This window comes from Poecilia reticulata, chromosome 15 (genome assembly GCF_904066995.2).
Source record: "Poecilia reticulata chromosome 15, P_reticulata-male-v2, whole genome shotgun sequence".
Lineage (NCBI taxonomy): Eukaryota > Metazoa > Chordata > Actinopteri > Cyprinodontiformes > Poeciliidae > Poecilia > Poecilia reticulata.
In genome coordinates this window covers 28168683-28191412 of record NC_088844.1, presented here as the reverse complement: position 1 = coordinate 28191412, position 22730 = coordinate 28168683, and the positions used below count along the sequence as shown (strand labels likewise).

At 38.4% G+C, this 22730-nt stretch overlaps 1 long non-coding RNA gene across 1 annotated transcript; it reads right to left on the bottom strand.

Annotated features, from left to right (window-relative positions):
• Positions 1-1705: 1705 nt before the first annotated feature.
• Positions 1706-22058, bottom strand: LOC103477128 (uncharacterized). The gene is made up of 5 exons (XR_014091089.1): positions 18768-22058; positions 16447-17594; positions 14309-15727; positions 13918-14075; positions 1706-8380 (listed from the first exon to the last, which is right to left on the bottom strand). It is a non-coding gene; the product is annotated as an uncharacterized LOC103477128 (long non-coding RNA).
• Positions 22059-22730: the final 672 nt, after the last annotated feature.

The following is a 22730-nucleotide window of genomic DNA, read 5'->3' as shown; positions in this document are numbered from 1 at the left end:
TTGGTGTGGGGGGCGACATTTTGCTAACCTCCAAGGCCACCGCCGCGAAGGCGCCTCAAGAGAGCCTCTTTCGTGTCAAAGGGGGAAAGCCATTCAGCTCCAGAACGGCCTCTGGCTTTTGATCAGTTCACAAGTTACAGTTTTACACAGACCCACGTTTTTTTTCTCATGCAAATGGGAAATCTTCAAACAGCGTGCGGAAATACATCTCTCTCAGATGTACCTTAATGGGTAGTGCTTTTAACATGGGAACGTTCACAGCCAAGGACTTTCCTGAAAGCGTCCTCGGCGCAGTGAAAGGCGGCCTCGTCGCCCAGGTGTAGGCGCTTCGCTCTAAGAGATCCTCTCCGGCTCCGGCTTTGTGCGCTCGCAGGAGACTACATTGACTCCCAATTAAGGGATTAGGGGAGAGATTATCGGAACCATTTTCAAAACACATAACATTTACAGGCTTTCCCACAGCACTCTGGATCGCCCGTCTCGTTTTGGCTCACTTAAAGTTTGTTGTTGTAGCTGGAGCAGCTGTTTCTGCGAGGAAGACTGATACTCCACGGCTGCAGGAAAATACGACACAAATCTGCTTTTTTCTGCCCGTATGCAACAAATATCCGACTTTTTCACTGCAGGCTGAACGTCGCAATTCTGATCTTTTCACCCTAAAAATATCTAACTTGGATAAAAATCCAATTGTTTTCATTGTAATGTTGCTTTTAATCTGGTTTCAATGGTGCAAACTTTTATTAACAATATGTTTTTTATACATTTGTTAAAACTGACCTTCTGCCATCTGCAGCACTGCAAAAACACAAAATCTTACCAAATATTTTTGTTTTGTTTCTACCACAAATATCTTTGTTCACTTGAATTAAGACAAAACTAACTCAGAAGTAACTTATCAGCAAAAGATAGAAGCTTGTTTTAAGTAAATAATTCCTTAATATTGATAAAGAAGTTCTGGTTCCACTGGCAGATTACTTACCTTATATTATTGGGGAAATGGATAGTTATAAGTAAATTTATCTGACAATAAAACTAGAAATGTTTTATTAATTTTAAGAATTTATTTACTTAAAACAAAACCTATATCTGGCTGAAAACGTTTAGATTTGTCTTATTTCTCGAAACTAGAACAAAATTTCTTGGTAGGTTTTTGCAAAAACAAAAACCAATCAGAGCCAGGAGGGTCTTACTGCTGTCAATCGTGCTTGTGCATGAGCTGCTCAGACCCTCATAACAGCTCGTTCCTCACAACAGAGCCAGTTGTGAATGCTAATGCTAGTTAGCATAGCCACCAATGGCTGTTTTCCTGTAGTGGTACGTTGTTTTTCCACCATCAGCACATTTATCTACAATAACTCTGAAGAATGTCCCTTTGGGATCAATAAGGTATTTTTTACTTTGAATTTAGCAGCATACATGAGGGTGATTGACAGCTCTAAGACCCGCCTCCTGGCTCTGATTGGTGGTTTTTGACAGAGAGCATTTCTTCAGACACCAATGAGAGCTCAAAGAGGAAATGGATGTTTCTTCACAGATTTTCAATTTGAACAAATATGTTAAAAAAAAACAACATATTTTTAAAAAGTTACTAATGATAGTTGCTATATTTCCATTACAAATTTGTTGATATTCCGCTAACGTACAAGAACACAATTTGGGAATGGCATTGTCTCCACGAAATAAGAAACATGATTAAAATCACAACGTCATCCGGTCGCATTTATCAAACTTCAGCCAAACGATAAAATCAACAGCAGTTTTCATTCCGTTTTGAGACATTTTTGGTTTAAATTGTTTTGAATAAAACGTCGTTTCCTCTTGTTCCAGCTGTGTGGAGTTGGGATGTGTAAACGCAGTAGGTGAGGGTCTTTCCCCAAAACGGCGTGAAGGTGTTGGAGGTTTTACTCTCCATGTTTGGCGTGTTTCTCTTGGCCTTGTTGAATCGCCCCATTATGCTGCTATTAAAGTTCATTCTGCTGGAATATATGGAGGAAGAAAGGAGAGAGAGGAACCAAACTCTCGTCAAGGTCATGTTCCAGTGGAAAGAGCCAACAATGCCAGAGCTAATCCCTCCCCCTCTTCCTCCTCCTCCTCTTCCTCCTCCTCTGACCCCGTCCCGCGGCTCGTAGGACTCCGCGGCGGCAGAAGACGCTCCAACCCGGCCCGCCGCTCCTGGATTATCTCCCAATTACCACCAATTGTGCCGGACGGCATTAATGTAATGTTCTATACTTTTTAATACCGTTTTAATTTTTTTTTTCCTAGATTAACCAGTGGCTCTCTTTCGCCTTTTTCCCTCATTTAAAATAAAAGAGGATGGGGTTTAATTTGGCATTAAGGGGCGTAGAATATGCCAGCAGAGCGTCTGTTGGAGGCATAAAGGGAGAAAATCATTTTAGGGGAGATACTGTGAAGGACTTGTTTGAACCTCACTGTCCTGCTACATTAGCGGGGAAGTCAGCTTTGTGTTGGAATAACATGTTGCCTCACTATTGTGCCCCCTACGGTGTGAGGGTTTGCTGGGTTTGGATTAAGAGACTCCATTACATTACCCTAATAACTGGATAAAGCCGCCTCATCCAGTGCAACTGATCCCCAAGTATTAGCGCTCACGGCTCGTTACTGCAGCTGATCTGCACTGCAAAAACACTAAACATAACCAACCACTTCTGAGCTGCTGCACTGAAAGAAGGCAAAACTAAGTTTTCGGAAACGTATAGGAGCTTGTATAAGTCAGTAATTCTGGAATATTGATGAAGTTAACGAGTTTTTCCACTTATAACAACATTTTCTCTCTTTTTAATCAATATTACAAAATAACTGACAAAACAAGCTTTTACAACTTGCTGAAAAGTTGCTTGTGAGTTATTTTGATCTAATTTCAAGACATTTGCACTAGAAACTAGTAAAAATACTTGGTAAGATTGTGTTTTTGCAGTGTAAATTCAAATTGCAGCGACACTTTTTGCATATTTTCATCTGTAAAAAACTGTCATAATTATAACATCCTTAAAATCCCTTTTTACAAATTATATTTTAAAAATATATATTCCTTAAAAGTTATGTTTTAGTTACTTTTGTCTTATTTCGAGCCCAATAAGATATTTACAACATAAATTAAAAACTTGGTTAAGATTTTGTGTTTTTGCAGTGTGTGAAAGGAAGTTTTTTTAAAACTAAAATTAGTTCAGATTAAATAAAATTGTAATGAAGCAAATTTTCATCTTCAAATAGTTAAAATACAGTTAGAATTAAAGAAAATTTATTTTCTACGTCGATGTTTAAAAAAATTATTTCTTAACATTTGATGTTTTATTTTTTCATAATTCATGCATTTTTATTATAAAAAATTTAATTCTGTGTAAACTTTACATATTTCCTTTAACTTTGGAGCCACTGTAGATAAAAAACAACCAATCAGACATTGTTTAGGTTTTGTGTTTTTGCAGTGCAGCTGATTTCTCATTAAATCGTGCCGATAGGAACTGGAAGGCGGCGGCGGCGGTTTTGGACGCCTCGGTGTGTAAAACGTGTTATTTGTTCAGGAATTTCGGCTGAATTTCACTGACTTGGCAATAAAAGTCGCCCAGCCTTCCTTCAATTTAACGGGCTGAATTATAATCTTTAGTCTGCTATGTGGGGATTTCCACGGCGATGCATTTTATTTTACATTACACATAATTGTCTCTATAAAAGCAGCTCCTCATTATAAAGCATCACAGCTTAATTATACATCTGTTGCAGGTGTTGGGGCACGTCAGCAGTTAAGAAAAAGAAACGCTTTTATGTTGTTTTTTGTTCAGGCGAGTTGAGCTGCTACCACACACTGCGAGGGAAAAATAAAGGAACGAAGGTGAAAAGTGTGCAAGCAAATCGACTGCAGGTGGAGATGAGGAAATTTTATTAAAAATTACAGATCAAAGTGAGTTTATGAAGAATGACCTTCATTACATTATGTTCAGAGAGAGAAAGCGAGCGGAGCCATGCGAACGTTTCAGAACAGATTACATGTGGAGCTTTGATGTTAACTGTCCGGCCCAATTAGGCCCGGGGAAACGCCGGCGCTTTCATGTCGACCCACTCAAAGTTTAGACCTGAATTTATTCACAGCTCCCAACATTTCTGGTTATTAAAACACTAATCAGCACGTTTTCCTGCGCGGAACGGAGAGAAAGCGGGTTTTGGTCGGGATCAGGAGCTGAAAACGAGCGACTCACGCCGGGTCCGCGGTTCTGCGGAGCCGCTCAGCCGGGGTCAGAGGTCAGCGCTCATTAGCAGTCCGGCTTCCCTTCGTAGTGCTAATGTGAGGTCAGGAATCCACAGCCGCAGCTGGCTCGCATTCGGCGCGTCCGAAAACAATCCGCCCGCTGTTCCCGACCCAACCGGGCCGGGCCGACCTTGCCCTTGGGCCATGGCGTCGAACACCGACCCCAGCTGCTGTCAGGACCGGCCGGCCGGCCCGCCTCTTCCTGCAGGTGTTCCGAGCTCCTCCAAGGCCCGAATGCCTTTTGGGTCCCTAATCCCGAACACTTAAGCCCTTCCTGACGGGTTCAGCGCCGGGTCCCGCCGGATCAGCCAATCCAAACACGGCGAGCAGCGAGGGGTCGACCGCCTGCGGCCCTCTGCTTCCCTCCGAAACAAAACGCTCCCACAGATCAGCACCGATCCGATAACCGGCATCGGTACCGATATCTGAACGAATCCAGACCGGGTATCGAATCAGCGACATCGGGTTTTATTACTAACTTTATATTATATTTAAAACGAACCGTTTGAAAGACGGTTTGATGATGTTTATCATTTTACATGTTTGACCAACCTGGTCGATCTGCAACGGAGCAAGAAAACATAAAATGAGGACATTTCCATTAATTTTCTAAAAAAAAAATTAAATAAGGAATTTTTTTAATTTCAAAAGTAAAAGAAATTCTAGAAAAACTTCTACTTTGAGATTTCATAAATTTTTAAGAAATTTTTTAGGACATTTCTGAGTTTGAAAAGTATAAAAAAAACGGCTAGAAAATACTCAGAAATTATGAGATTAATCTAGATTTTTCTAGAAACGCTTTGCGATTAATGTAATTCTTTAGTTTATTTTATATTTACATTTTTTTATTGACAATTGTATTTGTTGGTCTTTTCTGATTGACCTGTTTTGTTGCCTTCGGTTTTTAGAGCGCTGCATAAATGAATGAATGAATTAATAAAATTTAACACATCAGGACTGCATAATTTAAAAAATATATGTTTTCTGTGTCCATTGTACAAAAAAAGTTAAGGTATACATCAAACTCTACATCTAAGGCAAACTTTGCTGCACCCAAATCTGCTTCCCATTACTTAAAAAAACAACTGGTTAAATATAGGAGAAAAATTTACCTAAACTCTGTTTTTATCTCTCAGAATTTGCCAAATATTTTTCCTCTTTTTCCAATCAACACTCTAAAACCAGATGCTTTTAATGCGTAAAATCTGCAAAGCTTTTTTCCAAATAAAGAAACAAATGAATTTTTTTGATATAAGTTTGTACACCCTGCGCTGTAAACGACGCGGCGGCGTCTCGTTTCCCATTCCTCTTCTGCTGTTTCAGTAAACACAGCGGCTCCGGCCTCCACCTGTTTCGAGGAGCTTGAGAAATGGACTTTTCCTGAAAAGTCTCTGACCTTTGACCCCTGCAGAGCGGGAAGGAGGGTCTGCCAGCAGGCAAATGCCCTCCTGTGTGGCCGACTGCCATTTAACCCCATAATTGTTACAAGGCAGCTCCCGGCCCGTCCGAAAAACTCGGTTTTCCGGAAATCGCTCTTAAACAATCAAATAAACGCACATGCGGGGAATTCGCTGCGCCCCGAGGCATCGTGGGTAGCGGAGCTTCACAGGCGGTTTTTACAAATTCAAACCTCTGAATTCACAGAGACGCACCTATTAGCTGTTTAGAGGACAAAATGCTTTCACACGCAGCAGTTTTCTATGGAAAGTTTTTCCTTCCCCCAAACTTTCCCCATTTTATTTCTCAATATTTTTTTTATTAATATTTATATATATGCTCCAAAAAGTTGGGCAATTTTCCTTCTAATGCTAAAAACATGTCAGCTTCTCTGTACTGGTTTTGGCTTTAAAACCAGTACCAGTACTGGTTTTAAAGTACTGGTACTGTACTTTAAAATGAATCAAAAAGTCAATTTTAATGGACTTTTTGATTTAGTTAAAATCAGCAAAGATTGAAGATGCTTTGCAGCATAAATGGAAATATTTTAATCTTATTTGTGATTTATTGTGTTTAAACTGATTAAACCAGGAATATTGGTTACCGATCACTGGCAACAACATCATTAATAAATGTAAAGATTTGACATACAAAGCTAAAGAAACCCAAACAATAATCACAGTTTTGCAAAAAACATAAGACATTTGACATTTACACTTAAAAACAACCAAATATGTGTTTTTTTAAATAACAGAAATTGGTCAACTCAAAATCTGCAGTTGTTACAAAGTGATTTGCACCTAAAAAAACACAGATAAGCTTGATGTAATACATCTGTATTTCTAAAATAAAAGTCTAAAATTGATAAAATAGTGGATAAAACAGCGAATAAATCAATGAATAAATGAGTGAAATATAAAAACATATTCAGTTCAAACTTAAATAAAAACTCAGCATTGGTCAATGTTTTCTCAAATACGTACTTTAGGGTCAAAACTCTCTAGATGAGAGCCTCTAATAAATCACCTGCCAGGTTAGAAGTCACTGAAAACTGATTTAGCGAATTAGCCAAAGCACTTAGAAAAGGGTCAATAAAACTGAAAATAATCTGTTGCTTCTTGTAAAAATGACACTTATGTATAAATAAACTCATCATCTGCATAAAGTCGAACAATCTGAAGATTATTTGTGTAGAACCGAGCCGAAGATTGAACCCTGAGGAACGCCTGCCTTCACCTCTAACGCAGCAGTTCCTTTATGACACGCTTAGTATAGTTTGAAAAATAAAGTCGATATTTCAAACTTTGCAGGCGATAAAGTATTATTTCTACTAAGAAATATCCAGAAAACTGCAAAACAGTGGAAAAAGTTCCACTGGCAGATTATTTCACTTATTTGACAATCGTTACCTAGCAACGCCAGCCAAACCCGTCGCCTAGCAACCAAGTTCTAGTTCCACTGGCTGATTATTTCACTTAAAACATTTTTCCCATGTTATAAGTCAAATAATCTGAAAGTGAAACTAATAATTTTTCATCAATATTAAGGAAATATTCACTTAAAACAAACTCCTATATTTTGCTGAAAAGTAACTTAAAAGTTAGTTTTGTCTAATTTCAAGCATAGTAAGATATTTACACTAAATTTACAAAAATATTTGTTAAGATTTTGTGTTTTTGCAGTGTAGTTACACTAAACTTTTCCAGGTTATAAATCAGGTAAAATTCCCAAATCCCACAACAATAAACAGAGAGTTTATAAATAAAATTACTTAGTATTTGGTAGAATTACATATTAAGCTGCTTCCATAAGCTTGTGTGTTTTTAGATTTAATTATTCAAGTTTTTATCTATGTGTGTTCACAGGAAATATTAGCTACACTGCAAAAAAAAATATTTGGTCTAGTTTCTAGTGGAAACATCTTAGTGCACTTTAAATGAGACAAAACTAACTTATAAATAACTTTTCAGTGAAATAAAAAACCTTGTTTTAAATAAATAATTCCAGAATATTGACGGCAGATTATTTCACTATTTTTTCATGATGCAAGTAAAATAATCTGCCAGTGGAAGTAAAACTTTTTCACCAATATTAAAGAAGCTCCAATATCTTCCTGAGAAGTTACTTGTGTTATTTCAAGTGTACTAAGATATTTGCACAAAAAACTAGACCAAAAATACTTGGTAAGATTTAGTTTTTGCAGTGCATGATGTGTAATTAGACCTGAAAATGAGGTTTTATTGAAATCGAATGGGTTGGATTCTGTGTTATGGGGTGAATTTGTGTTATATAAATAATCAGAATGTGAGCTAATAAAGCAAATGAGTGAAATTAAAGTGAAATGTTCTGCGCTGCTCGCTCAGATTGTTCCCATGTTGTTTTTCCTGGGCTCCCTGTCGGCTCCAGCCTGTGTTGTAGATACAGTATCCACTTTACCTTTATCACGCGCCGCTCTGGCCCATCAGCTTTCTGCGTGGTTGGCTGCACTTGGTTATTTTTTCCATCCCTGCACATTTGCTTTTCGCTCGGCGCTCACCTCCACACTCGGGCTTATAGAGTGTTTCTCCTTTTCCTCTGATAGCGGCGCGCTCGGTGATTGCTTCCCAGGATCAGAGCGGCGCGCGGGCGGCTCAGCATACCACACATGCTGCGGGATCAAAGGTCACTCTTGGAAGCCTGGGATTATGGGGAGAGGGAAGAGGTAAAATTATATTTTTTATCAGTTTTTTTTTTTGCTTTGTTTTTGATCCCACGCCACCTCTCACCACGGCAACCTTCGCGCTCAAGTGTTAGCTTTCACTGAGTGTTGAGGTTTGTTGACGTTTTAGGAACAACAGATTGGCTGCGGCCTTGAGCGGCGGCGCTCTAAAGAGACTCCAAGGTCAGTGGATGTGGGAACAGCCGCCGTCTCCCGGGTCCGACGGAAAAAGCCACCGAATCAAAGCCGGCTCATGAGTGATGCGTTCGCTGAGGTCACGGCTATTTATTACCGTCACATGAGCAGCGGCTGCAGAATACTGTTGACACCTGATGTGTGTCATCAGCAGGTGTGAATGAGTTTTCTCTAAGTGGAAACAGCGTTATAAAGCTGACTGAAACCCTGTGTTTACCTGCTGCATTACTCTGTCTGTGTGTTTTACCACTTCTCACCCCGTACACTGCAAAAACACAAAATCTTACCAAGTATTTTGGTCTAATTCTAGTGCAAATATCTTGAAATAACACAAAATTTACTTCTGGGCAGGATATAGGAGCTTATTTTAGGTCAATAATTCCTTAATTTTGTTGAAACAGTTCTTGTTATAAGTGAAATAATCTGTCAGTAGAATTAGGAATTTTTTATCAATGCTAAGGAATGTCTTACTTGGTATAATTTTGTATTTTTGCAGTGTACACCAGTACTTATGGTCTAGTTTCTTCTGTAAATATCTTAGTACACGTGAAATAAGACAAAATTAACTTACAATTAAGTTTTCAGCAAGATATCGAAGCTTGATTTAAGTCAGTAGCTCCTTAATATTGAGAAAATGAGAGAAAAAAATTACAAGTGAAATAATTTGCCAGTGAAACTAGTACATTTTATTAGTATTCAAGAATTATTCACTTAAATCAAACTCCTATATCAGTGTTGTGTTATTTCAAGTGTACTAAGATATTTATGAGAAACTAGACAAAAACACTTGGTGTACACTGCAAAAACACAACATGTTACTGGGTAAGATATAGGAGCTTGTTTTAAGTCAATAATTACTTAATATTGATGAAAACGTTCTTGTTCCATTGGCCAATTATTTAATTTATAAAACATTTTCCCCTCTTTTCATCAAGATTAAACTCTTGAATCTTGCTAAAAAGTTTATTGTAAGTTAGTTTTATCTTATTTCAGATGAACTAAGATTCATTTACACATCAGAGGAAAAGAATGAAGCTGAAGAATCTGATCTCGCACTGCAAAAAACACCTGGTTTAGTTTCTAGTGTAAATATCTAAGCACACTTGAAGTAAAACAAAATTAACTTTTCAGTAAGAAGTAAGAGCTTGTTTAAGTTAGTAATTCCTTAAAATTCATTAAATTAGTTCTTGTTTCATTGGTAGATTATTTCACTTAAGGAAGTATTTACTTAAAAACGCTCTTATTTAATTTAGTTTATTTTGAACAATTAAAATACAGATCAAAGGTATTAAAAATTACAATAATAATAATTCAGAAAGAGTGAAAATCCTAAAGGGCTTATTATATAAAGCCTGTAATTAAAATATTTAATCCAAGAATACAATCCATCAGTTCGTCATAAAATACAATATAACATAAAAACACATCTACAAACTACAACATATGTAATATATCCTGCTACATTGTTGTAACAAGAAATATTGTTACAACAATGTAAATCTCTTATCTTGCTAAAAAGTTACTTCTCAGTTAGTTTTGTCTTACACTAGAAGCTAAACTAAAAATACTTGGTAAGATTTTCTGTTTTTACAGTGCAAAGCCCATTTGTTTCAATAAATATTACATTGTGAGGACCGACTGCTCCGTATGGGGCCCCAAAGATAAGAAGACGAAGAAGAAGTAGTGCTGGTGAAGGTAAAAAGAACCACTCAATGTGTGTGTGTGTGTGTGTGTGTGTGCGTATGTGCGCATGTGTGTGTGTGAGTGTGTGTGTGTGTGTGTGTGAAGATGCTCCTAACTACCCAGAGCTTCGGCTCGCAGTGTGAAATCGGAGCAGAAAGGAGTTTATTGTATTTATGTGAAAAATGTTCACATTTAAAAACAATGAAGTGAAAACACTCAGAGTGTGTCGTTCACTCAGCGTTTTAATTTCAAGGCTGTTGTTATAAACATCCGCTCTGCTCTCAACATCAAACACACACACACACACACACACACACACACACACACACACACACACACACACACACACACACACAGTCAGCTGTGTTAATTATTACATCACTAAAAGTATTAGCCTATGGGTTTTATATCTAAAAAGGTTTTTATTCAAATCAATTTAAAGGTTTCTAAACATGCAGAGATATTAAATAAATTTAGTATTTTATATAAAATACTAGAGATAGATAGATAGATAGATAGATAGATAGATAGATAGATAGATAGATAGATAGATAGATAGATTTTCTGCATTAAAATGGTTTTTTATTGGTTTTCTAATATCATATGTCATTTTTATTAGCTGATATCTGAAAATCGTCATAATTAACAGAAATAAAGACGTTCAAACATTAATCTGTATGTAATTAATCTGTTTAATGTGTTTTACTTGGTGATAAAGTTTCTGAAATAAATTAACTTATGGACTCGTTCTGTATAGAAATATATAAGAATAAACATTTATACAGTGAGAGCGTAGCCGTATAAATAAATGTCAAATAAAAAATAAAAATAATATTAAAGTATATCATTATAAAGAATAGAAATAACCTTTAGCGACAAGACGGCCCAGTCAAAACCTGAATAAAGTTACCCTGAGTTCTTCAAATCAATCACAATTGGTGTCAAACATTTGTACTGCTAACATTTTAAAAATATTAGTAAATGTTTCCAGAGGTCATCAAAGGTCAACCAGCTCCGCTACTTTCTTTTAGTGTTAAAAAGCATAACAGCACAAACAAAGTGTCTCTGCACAAATATTTGATGCCAGTTGCATTTAATTTGAAGAAGGTGGAGGAGGCAACTTCACCCAGGTGTAGTCAAAGCCTGTGGATGCACACAGATAAAAACGGTGAGTATTGGGGCCATCCTGAGAAAAACTAAAATAAAATGAAGATATAATGAGAATAAAGTCAGAAAATTACAACGATAAAGTCATAATAATCCAAGAATAAAGTCATAATTTCACAAGAATAAAATCGTATGAGAATAAAGTCTAAATAATGCAAGAATGAAGTTGTGATATGAGAATACAGTATTTCAAGAATAAAGTCATAATGTTAAATGTATAAAGTCGTATGAGAATAAAGTTAGAAAGATAAGAGAGTGATGTCAAAATAAAGTTATAGAATAACAATATAATCTGAGAATGAAGTCATAATATGAACTTTATTCATATTATGACTGAGAATCAGAATATTCTCATATTATGATTTAATGAGAATAAATCATAACATGATTTATTATTTCACCTTTCTTCTCGTAATTTAATTTTTACATTTTCTTAGTGCGTCCCTAATAAAAGGTGACATACATTTCTGTTTCCTTAATGTGGAATTATTATGGTAAAAGCTGATATATTTCATCTTATGATCTACTAATTCATCTGCAGTAAAGGGATAAAAGTGGCTAAAGTAGAAAAATTAAGTGTAAATTATTACATTTCCTGATTTCCAGCCTCTGCTGCTGCTGCCTGGGTGAAGCTGGCGGCTGTGATTTCTGCTGCTCTCTCAGAGCCGGAGCGAAGCATTAAGTGCTGTGTTATTTACACATCATAAGCCAGTCTATTATATTGACATCCAGACGACCCGGTCCGGCACCGCTCCGCGCACCGCGCCGCCTCGCTCTGTTTGCGCTCAACGCCGGCATGCTGATTGGGTGATTTCCACCGATATGACATTCCAACGCTGCGGACCGCGCGCCGCATCGTTTCAGTCCGAAAGCATTCATTACCCGGCGAGAAATGAGACAAAAGGTCAAGGAAGGGTGGAGCCATGTGAAGTGGAGGTGGGGTTTACAATCCACTTGGGGATTAAGTTATCTCTTATATCTCTTACTTACAATAAATCCACACGTCTCCATCTGAAATGGCTTGTTTAAACTGTAGAGGAGCATGAAGCAAATGTTTGACTTTATTTAAAATTCATTGTTCGGTATTACATTGCCGGCCGGGGTGAGCCCTGGGACTCCGAAAGGTGAGCATACAGGCAGAATGGGCTTTTTTTTTCTTTTTACATTATTACTATTCTGATCCTGGAATTGCAGAATTGCCATCCGGTTGTTGTCCTCCACTCCGTGCTGCCATTTACCAACAGCATCAAAATATTTGACATCCTATAATGGGATTGCATCCAGAGTAATTCCTGTAACTGCTCTTGACATAAGTGCCCCAAGTAAAATAAATCTCTGTGAACCATTTAAAAGCATTAATGCAGATAAAGGAGAATACATTTCCTCTGCCTCAGATTATTAGAATATGAGAGAGTAATCGTCTCTGTAGGCTCTGCAGCATCTCTGACGGCACAAAAATGGACTTTAAACTGAAAAAAATGTATAACATTGCTGTTTGTATTTTTGGAGATCTTTAATTTACATCGTTTATTTAATGCAATCATTTTATCCACAATTTCAAGAACCAAACACACAAGTTTCCACTGAAAATTTGCAATTATAGCAGATATTTTCAATATTTCGCAGCTTAAAACATTTATTACAGTATTTTAGTATAAACTATTTGTTTTTTTTTGTTACTTTATTACACTCGTAAGTCGTGAAAATGAAACGTAGGAGCGCAGGGGAGTGATTCCAACACATAAAGTGAAAATATTGGATTTTTCGTGTGGACTGAAACTCCCGTCGGTCCCGTCTGACCTCACCGTAAACTCCAGAGAGTAAATTAAGGGGTTCAGGTGAAACCTCTGGACTTTATTAGCAGCATTTTGGGGCTTCGCTTATGGAGAACAGAAAGTGTTTCCCATAAACGTCCAGCAGTAAATTTATAAAATTTAAAAACATTTAACACTATATGCATGTGTTTGAAATGACTTATGAACATATTTTGGTCCAGTTGTTTAAATAATAGATAAATTGAGTAAAAAACTAAATAATTTAAGTTGGTCTCCTTCTATGTTTTGGACAAAAAGCGACAAATTCTCCCTAAAGGTAAATTAACTAAAAAATAAAACTGATTAAATACTTAAAGGGAAATTTAATGTTGTTGTGACTCATATTAATTCAAATTATTCAAGTTTAATTTACTGTTTCCACCAAAAAGTCATTCTTAATATATTTTGTCTCCTAAATCAGCTAAATTTAAATTACTTGATGTTTTTATGCATAATTTTGACACAGAAAGCAGATTAAAGGACAGAATGATAAAATCAGAAGTCTTTACGTTGTAAAAGTCTGTTTGCTTTAACTTTTCTGACCTCTTACTCCCAGTGACCTGCACTGAGAAACTGGATGGCAAAAGAAACAATAAAACAAACGGGAAGTCGATGGGAATCCGTGATAAACCTGGCAGACAATTTCCCGTTCTCACCTCCGCCGGGAGCCGCAGCACCCACCGGATCCGGGGCGGGGTCGGGGGTCGGGGTCCCACCGGGAGAGCCTCTCTGTGGTTATCATGCTCCATCTAGTGGCTGCACAGGGTTAGACGAGGAAGAGGAGGAAGAGGAGGCCGGCATCAATTACCTGCTCCTGAAAGAAAACGGCAACACAGTGTAAAGATTTATTTTCTCTCTTTGATTAAAAGTCAACTTTCCCTGCTTACGGTTATAAAATGAAAAGAAAACAGACATAATTGGGTTAAATTTGATGATATGTTTGAACATCATCTTTAATATGCTTCATAAAGGAGTGCAAGTCTTGCATGTGCAAATTAAATCCTGTTCAGGGGAACAGTGTTGAGACTGAAGCGATGCGCGGCTCACGTTACACAGAGATGAGGCTGCGGGACGTGCGAACGCGTCGCCCTCCTGCTCCTCCGCTCATCACGTCCAACTGGAAAGTGATCTTCAGCGAATTCCCATTGTGAGCCTCTCTGCAGTAAACGCAACAAAATTGATCTCAGGTCTCTCCCGAGTTTGCAGATGGGAGCGTTTTAGTCGCTCCTGGTGGCAATTTCCAAACATGCAAAGCTGGGAGGTCGCCACGGCAACCTGCGAGCCAAACGCAGGACTTCCACCTGCCTGCTAACTTTTTCAGGGGCGCCGCTTTCCCGCTTGAAAGAGGAGAAATGAGAGGGTGATGGTCAGACAACCTGTTAACAATTCATCCAGATTCTGGTGTGTGTGTGTGTGTGTGTGTGTGTGTGTGAACCCGGTTTTTATATCTTTCTGGGGACCTATGGCTGTCTAAATGTGGGGTGGTCGGGACACTGCTTCTTATGGGGACATTTTTTGGTCCGCATGAGGGGAAACACTGTTTTTGGGGTAGGGGTTAAGTTTAGGATTAAGGTGCGAATTGAGTTTTGACGAGGGTTAGAGGTTAAGCATGTAATGGTTAGGGTAAGTGTTAGCCTGTAGAAAATGAATGGAAGCCAATAGAAAGTCCCCACAAGATATGAAAACATGACGTGTGTGTGTGTGTGTGTGTGTGTGTGTGTGTGTGTGTGTGTGTGTGTGTGTGTGTGTGTGTGTGTGTGTGTGTGCGTGCGTGTGTGTGTGCCAGTTGGAGGCTCTGCTAATGTATTGTGACTCCTGCTGTCAGCGGTTCGGCTCTGCTCCATCTTGCTGTGATTTCAGGCCATCTCCACTGCAGAGTGGCCCGCAACAGTTCGTTCTACACCTCCATGTTTTGAGAGAGTAAAGCACCATGTGGCCCAGCTGGGCTAAACATGCTCCTGCTGAAAAGGACAATCAAACCGTTTTGTGGTGCATTTATGTCCTGCTTGTACTTTACGGCTTCCAGACTCTGAATAGCCCTGGACTTTTTTACTCAATAAACCTCAAGAGAATATTTGGTTTATTTTACATCAACGGCACTGAGCTGCTTGATGTGGAGTACAGTTACAATGTGAAAACCAAACTTACTACATTTCTAGCGAAAAAAAAATTATAATTTCTATTTGCAAGCAAAATTCAATTTAACTTCACCGTTTAAAAAATGTGCAGCAGTAATGACAATCTTTACTATGGAAAAAAAGAGATTTCAAACTTTAAAGAGGAGCAGCACAAGCAAATGAAGCGGATTAGCAGAGCTTGGAAACAAATGATGGTGTCTCTCCTACCTGCATATTAAGCTGTTAGCATGTTGGGCTGTCATCAGACCCTCTTCAGTCAGAGGCCTCTTCAGATTTGCTGTAAGACTGACTGCTACTGGAGATCATTCCTGCCCGCAGCATCACAACTCTATAAAGACAGATATGAGTTACTACATTCAAACTCCCTTTGGGATAAATAATGTTTATTTTGTTGAAGCTGTATTTAGAATCATATAGCTTCAGTAAAAGTGGTTCTTGAATCATGGGGTCTACTTAGTTTTTCATTCACAACTTTTTATATTTCTTCAGAATATGCTGTGTGCAGTTTCTGAGCAGGGTGAAATGTTTTGACATTACTGCCTTAGAACTGCAGTGATTTTTATAAAAAATATGTATTTTTATATATATATTTGTTGAAACTATCCAAAATAATCCATTAAAAACTTTTAGCTCCTCTGCCTTCACCCAATGCTAACTAGAAACAACCAATCAGAGCCAGGAGGAGGGTCTTAGCGCTGTCAATCACCCTATGTGTAGCTCTCTGTTTTACTGCAGCTAGTGTACTGCCAATGCTCAGGCTCATTACATAGCCACCGATGACGGCGAATAAACTATTTCCTGTAATAAGTTGTTTCTCCACCATTAGGACATTTAGCAACATGTTCACAGGATTGATTGACAGCACTAAGACCGTCCTCCTGGCTCTGATTGGTTGTTTTTGTGGGGAAAAGGTGGAGGAAATCGATCTTTTCACTGATAATTTGTCTCATATTCTGTTGTCACAACATAACAGTTGTAACAAATATGTAAAAAACATTTTTTTTATAAAAGTTACAAACCTCAGATTTAAATGTAAGAAAAACTGACCTGAGCGCCTGGAGGGTAAAGTTGCTCTGAAAGGTTAAAGGACATCTTGTTGTCTGTTTCAATCCATTTGTTCTTCATTCTTCTAATCAGCACTAATCACTTCAGTTTCATTTGTCCAAGCGGTGGATGAAGCAATCCCTGAAGCCAAAGCTGCTCATTCATTAGATTGTTTTAATGTGCCTGAAAGCAGTTGTGCAAATAAACAAGCCGTTACAGCGAAACGAGAGGAATCCCTTCAACCCAGCAGGGACCGCAGCTCCAACTTGTGCCTTTTATCATATTAATCCCACGCAACGTCATTTCTCAGGTCCACGAGAAGGACTTATAAATTGCCTCTAATAGGCTTCAAATCAAGCACTAATTAAAACTGCATTAACCTTAATGAATCCGAAAAACTGAGACCCCAATTTATTGGAGTTGTGTTTATACAAGAGCTGCCTTCAATAATACATGACGCAATAAGCGGCTGAGTGGGATGAGCTGCTCTTCCTAATGCGAACCTCCTGTGTGTGTGTGTGTGTGTGTGTGTGTGTGTGTGTGTGTGTGTGTGTGTGTGTGTGTGTGTGTGTGTGTGTGTGTGCGTGTGTGGGTGTGTGGGTGTGTGTGTGTGTGTGTGTGTTTGGCCCCTCGTCATCATTACAGGCCTTGTTAAAGGTTAACTTTAGCAACATTCGGTGCGTCTTTAGCGCCGCGGAAGGAGACGCGGCCGCGCCGTGCCAATCAGCGTCACAGGTGTTCATAATTGTCTCTCTAATTGGTTCATTACCGGCGAGGACGGCCGGAGAACCACATCTGGATTTTGGGGAAGCCTCTCCCGAGTTTTAACATGTATCTGCTTGTTGCCGTGATTTCCCAGGAGCACTGCGTTTATTTGTAGGCCGATTCGGCCTCAAACGCCTTTAATGGGAATTCCCCAGGCTGCTGCTGGTGCTGCTGGTGGCGCTGGTGGAGCGCTTATGGCACTTTGTTGACAGGGAGAGCTCATTTGTTTTTAATGAAAGAGGGAGGAAAAAGGAAGTGTTGTCTTTCTTCAGGTTTTTTCCTCGCAGAGTGTTTTTCAGTCACTCGCACCATTAGAAGACCTCTTGAGATTTCCCTCCAGAGACCCGCTGTCCTAATGAATCAAGCCTCTCCGATGTGGGAAAGACCTGAGGGGGGAAAAACTGTGATTATTTATTACAGAGACTCCAACAAACCTGCCAAACTCACCAAACATCAACCTTTCTTCCAAAAATCACCATGAACATCAGCAGACGCCAATACTTACAATGAATCATTCACAGCAGCCCCGTTTAGTCCGCTTTAATCGAACTCCAGTCCAACTGCCAAGAAAGTCCAGTTCGTTTGTTTTCACACCTGATAGTCCGTTTGATTAGGGACCAAAATGTTCTTTCATTTTCAGCTGCTGTGGTTTGCTTTCACACTGAACTGAGTCAAACCAACCAAACCCTTTGAGAAACCTGTTCCCCTCCTTGCCTGTGGGGGTGCTGCATCAACAACCACTGAAGGAAACAACCCAAAAATCTTTGAAGAAGGCACTGAGCGCCACTTCCTGTTGCATAAAATGTAAACTAAAATGGAATGGCGTCAGTTATTAGGGGTAGTAGGATTTCGCTTTTGTCTTTGGAAGCGCTAAACTAGCATTCTTGTTTTGGTTGTATTTACCCAGAATGCCCTGCACTCTAGTCCACTTCCTGCTTTTGGAGTGGTCTCTGGTCCATGTGTTCATATATGCATAATGGCACCAGAGTTCACTTCAACCGAACCCAGACTGAGGTTTGTAGGTGGACCAGAGTTCACTCTTTTGGTCCATTACGCATTCACACCTCCCCAAGCGAACCAGAGTTCCTACACAAAAGAACTGTAGTTTGATTAAAGCGGATTAAACAGCCGCGTTGACTTGGCAGAACAATTACAGAATGCCCGATGGCAACACATTCCTGAAAACATCTCTGCATTTTCCTGAGATGCTAGCTTGATTCATGCTAGTTTTCACCCTCTGCTTCATTCTTGATTCATTCCAAACCAGTAAGTGGAAATACGCCATTTCTTTTCCTTTTTCTAATATTTTAAAAGTTCACTAAACTTCACATAAGAATTGAATGAAACCTTGGGAACAGGTCTCTGGTTCAGGAATTGCTTAATACAAGTGCCACAGTCTATGTCCTATGAATTCACAATCTTTTCACATCTGTTACTATTCTTTTTGATTGTGAAAGGTTCTATTATAGCTTGTCCTTCCACTCAACTTTCCTTTTATATACAACCTGTTCAGTGAGTAAAGCCAGAGTGTTTTTCTGTGCCGTCTCAGTCACTCTCACCATCAGACCCTTTGAGATTTCCCTCCAGAGACGCGCTGTCCTAATGAATCAAGCCTCTCCGATGTGGGAAAGACCTGAGGGGGAAAAAAAATTGATTATTTATTAGAGAGACTCCAGCAAACCTGCCAAACTCACCAAACATCAACCTTTACTTCTGTTACACCCAATTACATTAGAACCTTAAAATATTCGATATCATTGGCCAAATATACAACCAGCAACTGTTTAGGATGAACAAGTCAACCGGAAGCATTTTACATTACAATTAAAATTAAACACAAACTTCAACTTTTAATGACTACGGCTGTACCAAAGTGATTCAACCCCTTCACCTTTACCATCTTTATTACTTTTAAACATAACTCACCGGCTTCTGGCAGGAATCTTATCTCACTTTTGAACAAATTGAAGTCGGATTTTCTTGGGTCAGTCATAGTAAACATCTTGGACCTCAGACATTTTACTTTCTTACTGTGGAAACTGAAAGTTTTATTGCAGGTGTTTAATTGTGGTCAGTTGAGGGTTTGGAACATATTGTCTCTTCAATATGAAGAGACAATATGGAGTCCAGGAGTCCAGTGGCAGCCATCAAAATATTAAATCTTAAAATGTATGAGTGATGTATAAAAGAAAAAGGGATGGAGTGCTTTGATACTAATTGTCAACACTATGACAACTAAATAAAATCAGGAATTTAATAAAAATGAAATTAGCAAGAGAGAAGGAAGTAGGTCAGTTATGCTAGCTTGACTTTTAAAACCTGAACATTCAGATGTGCTGCAGAATTTTGTGTGTTTCGTTTCAGTTAAAAAAGAAACAAAGGTGACCATCACTCCAACTCTCTGACAGATCAGAGCTGAGTTGTAATGGACTGAATGTTCTGTACTTTTGTGTGGGAAATGTTTGAGTATTTTTTTTTTGTGTTGAATCCTGATACACTAGTTGAGCAGTTGTCAGTCAGTTGCCATGGCGATGGGTCTGTGTGTAGCGTTGCATATGAGTCGTTTTGAGCTCTTCAATAATTTTTCCACGTTATTTTTTACCTTTGCTGTGACACACTGCACTAAATTAATAATACTATACATATAGGATTGTTCTACTGCAGCAGTGTGGCTGCAAGTAACAGAGTCGTCTTTTTGCCCTCCAGCGTTGTGTGCATGCGCAAAATTTCCAGATTTAAACAACAACATTAATAGCATAGACCTATCCTAATCTGTTAACATAACTGATCACCTTCAACTATTTCTACTGTTGTGTAGCAGTTAGCTTAATTTTTTAGTTTTTGCAAACATTACATCCCTAAAAACTGCCACTTCAGCTTATGAAAACACCATCATGCATTCTCTGGAACCTAAAATCTGGACGACAGATTAGGCCACGGGTACCCAAAGTGTGGCCCGGGGGCCATCTGTGGTCTTGGGATTGAATTTGTTCGGCCCCCAACTACATTTTGAGAATGATACCAATTTGACGTATCCAGCTCAGGTGGATGATGTAAACTGAGACTTTTTATTTGTAATCTGGGTAAAAATGGTTCCTGACATAATGTTCTTGCAATAGAAAATGTTAAGCAAATTAAGCAAAGTATTATATTAAAACTTCAATATCCAGAAACTTTTACTGAAAAGCTCACTTTGCTGCACAAAACAGCTTCTACTTTATTTATAAACTTGGTCAAATATAGAAAACATTTTGAAAGAAGTTTTAAGAATAAATTTCTTCAACTGAACTCAAAATAATTAGAAAACTAAATTACTTCCTTTCAATATGGAAAACACAAAAATCATTTTCTTAAGTTTTGGATGTATGATGAATAACATCGTTTTCCAAGAGAAAAGCAAAACCAAAAAAAAAAAGCTGGATGTTTTTTTGTTTTTAATTCTTTCTACTTTCTTGACCCGTGAAAACTTTTGACTTGATGATTTTGGCCCAAAAGGTTTGGACTCCCCTGGATTAGGCAGAGGTCGCCGGCTTCAGTGAGAAGTTTCTCTGGTGACACAGCAGAATAATGAAATCCTCCCGGTGAACTCCTGGACAGCGGAGTGAGGCGGTGACCGGCACGCGACCCCGACCCTCCATCATGGCCGCCGCCCACAGGCTGTTATGGATCTGCTCACGTCAAGCCCGGGCCTGCGCGTGCCAATTATCTCCAGCCATATGGATTTCAACTGTGACTTCTGGCAGATGTTTGTCCAACCCAGTGCTCAATTATCGGCACATTAGGGACTCGCCGTCACCTTCTGGGCCTTTCGAGGATTCCCGTCAGATTTTGATTATCAGGCCTAATCAGTGAATTTCCCCCCCAAAGTCGCTGATTTGACATTTTTTCTTTACCAATAAAACACGAGCTTTAAATGTGTTTAAATGATCTTGTTGTTTGTGAAATGGAAATGCTGAAACCTTTTAGCTGTCAGATGTCGACGGGCATGTCAGCACTTGATTCTCCCTGACAACCGAGCTACAGGCGGCGGCGGCATCTCCACTCAGGCGAATGGAAATCCACTGAGAGACACACAATGTCAGTACAAAACACAACATGCTAGCTCTGATTTCTACCTGCTGCTCCGCATTTACCCAGGATCCCCCTGTTACGCTGTAATTAGACATGACGTTAGAGGCTAATCATTTTAATTCAAATCAAAGCAAAAATCAATATGAATTACACAAAGTGATTTATTTTCAGTGTTTTTTCCTGATAGTTTTAATGATTGTGGTTTTTTTTTAATTTTTGATACGAGTTGTTTTTGTTTTCTTAATTATTGTATTTGTTCTCTGACATTTACTTGCTCAAAATAAATCATTTTTTCACTTCATTTCAGTCGTTAAACTCACTACGTGGCTGAGGCTCTGTTTCCATTGCTTCCCATTTCTGCGCCTCTTTCATCCGCACTTTAAAAACAAAACACAACTAAAACACCTCATTAAGTGCCAAAACTTTTCATTAAAAAAAGAAGAGTTTTTTTTTTAATTGGGGTGTTTCCATTAAGCACATTTATTTTTATAATTTCAAATTTCATGGGTAATGAAATCTAGTCAGATGCTTTTGCTAATTCAGAGTTTTTGATTTGCTTTAGAGAGTTTTTTTCTAAAATTGCTTTTCCTGGAATACAGTTTCTTCTTGTTTTGGATGCTGTGTAGTTGGACAGATTTTTAAGAATATTTTTCATACTTTGCTATTTTGCTATGATTCGTAACCATAGCAACGGGGTAGATTACATTTTATTTAATTTCCCTTTGGGATCAATAAAGTATTTCTGAGCTGAATTTGAATTGAATCTTTGGTCAACGCAGCTGGAGACAAAACGTCTTTCCCATGATTTTTTTAGATCAGAATATTAAATTCATGTATTAAAAATATAGTTTTTATTGGTGTTACAACAAACAAATGTTTTCTTTGTTTGTTGTTGTAATATTATTCTTCCTAATACGAATTATTAAAATAAACTGTTAATGATAATCTGTATATTCTGCATATCTGTTTGATTTTCTTAGAAAGTTTCAGTCAGAAATTTGTTTCTGTTTTATTTATGTTTTGCTACATAAACTTCAACCTGAAGTCCCAAGACAGTGGGTGAGTTTTTCTTTTTTTCTCTTACAGCTTATGTGCAGCAGACGTGGCAGCAGCAGAGGGAAGTGATTTATTTTCTTAAAGTAATTAAATGCCTACTTGATCTTTTTTTTTTCTGAGAACACGTACAAAACGTGGCAAACAAATTAAAGGAGCGCTCCATGACTAAACCTTTCCCGTGGATTGGTGGAAACCTCACATGGGAAGCAAGGAGCCAAACCTCCTCTAATCTACGTTTTGGGAGTTTGTGAGGAAACAATTGGGAAACGCTCATTCTATTTCTGTTTAGGTCCGATTATTAATTTCAATTTACGTAACCCCACTTACTCCCACGGTTTAATTAATGATGCCTGTTATCAGCTGTGTTTAAGAGGTAATGGACAATGCTGAATTTT